This window comes from Fulmarus glacialis, unplaced genomic scaffold (genome assembly GCF_000690835.1).
Source record: "Fulmarus glacialis isolate BGI_N327 unplaced genomic scaffold, ASM69083v1 scaffold11593, whole genome shotgun sequence".
Taxonomy (NCBI): domain Eukaryota; kingdom Metazoa; phylum Chordata; class Aves; order Procellariiformes; family Procellariidae; genus Fulmarus; species Fulmarus glacialis.
Window position 1 is genome coordinate 62,618 of NW_009203595.1, and position 1,307 is coordinate 63,924.

The 1,307-nt window shown below is 34.9% G+C and overlaps 1 protein-coding gene across 1 annotated transcript in view; it reads right to left on the reverse strand.

Annotated features, from left to right (window-relative positions):
- Positions 1 to 1,307, reverse strand: part of GABRA1 (gamma-aminobutyric acid (GABA) A receptor, alpha 1) — a 41,710-nt gene that overhangs the window by 26,162 nt on the left and 14,241 nt on the right. The gene's annotated exons all lie outside the window — the stretch shown is intronic.

Sequence of the window (1,307 nt, forward strand, 5' to 3'; positions counted from 1 at the left end):
AGAACACAAATAGTGGATGTCAGTGGTTTCTACCAATCTTTAATACAAGGAATTTCCCCTTTTAAGGTACAATTTAGAGCAGTAAGTAGACATTGTAATTGCATAAGATTATCACAGAACAAAAAAGCAGAAGTCATTGAATATTTTTTTTTAATTCTTCTTCATGGTATATATAGTACTTAGACAGTATTGTACGTACATGCTGAGGAGACAAGTCACCAGTCTAGCTATTTCCCTGGATTACCCTTCTATTGTAGGTCTTCTCAGCAGAATGACTGGTCAAAAACTCTGTGCTGCCCAAGCTATTCTTTCTCATTTAAATATCATGGCATCAGTTGCAATTATAAATTTGACTGTAGTTTTATAAATGCTATTTTCCAATCAATCAGGAAAATGGTGTCTTTGCATAAAGTTCATTTAGGAAAATAAACTATCTTGTAAAAGTTACTTTCTCTGTTATTCCATCCCTTAACATTGTTTTGAGTAGTCAGAAACTTGTAATAACCTGGTGTTTAAGGCCTGTCTACAGTTTTAGTTCAAATTAAACAACTTACAGTTTTATGGTAAGAAATGGAACTTGTTTCCTTTCCTGTGATAATTTTTCTCTCTTTTTTTTTTCACCTTTCTTTTGGTGAATGTCTTTAGCTAAATGTAGCCAGCTACAAGGTCGAACTGTTTTCTTTTCTTCATTTAAATTAATGACGACGTTTCCAGCGTTCATCCTAACACAGGATCCAGCAGATACTAGTAGCTGCAGACCAGGCTTTCCCTGTCAATAGCAACCTACTTGTGAAGACCTCATTTATATGCAAAATTTAAAGTACCTTATCCATATTTTTACACAGTTGTTAATATCTCTTAAGACTAGGGCTCACAACATCTTCATTCAGTTTTCTGAACTTCTCCATCCCCTGCAGTTATCTAGCAATTTGATTTTAATATTCATTCCATGAAGAAGTGACACTAATTCTCTCATTAATCTTCTCTTCTCTTTCAGCAGCCAAGATCTAGGAAAGTCACTTCCCATTGATCAGTAGCTTTTAATATAAAAATACAGGTTAGACTGTACAGATGTCACACTGTAGGCATAAGTGTTAATTGCGTTTTAAGATGATGATCTCTCTCAGGAAATTGGATCAGTGATGTGCCGGCAAGGACACGAGCAATCATTCTCAGAAGAATACGGATTCAAACCCTAATGCTCTTCATAATATATTATGTAGCAAATATAAGGTCTGTTAAAACACATTATTAAAGTCACTGAGGCTGCTAATTTCAGGGCACTTAAATGCAGTCACAGCTAGCAG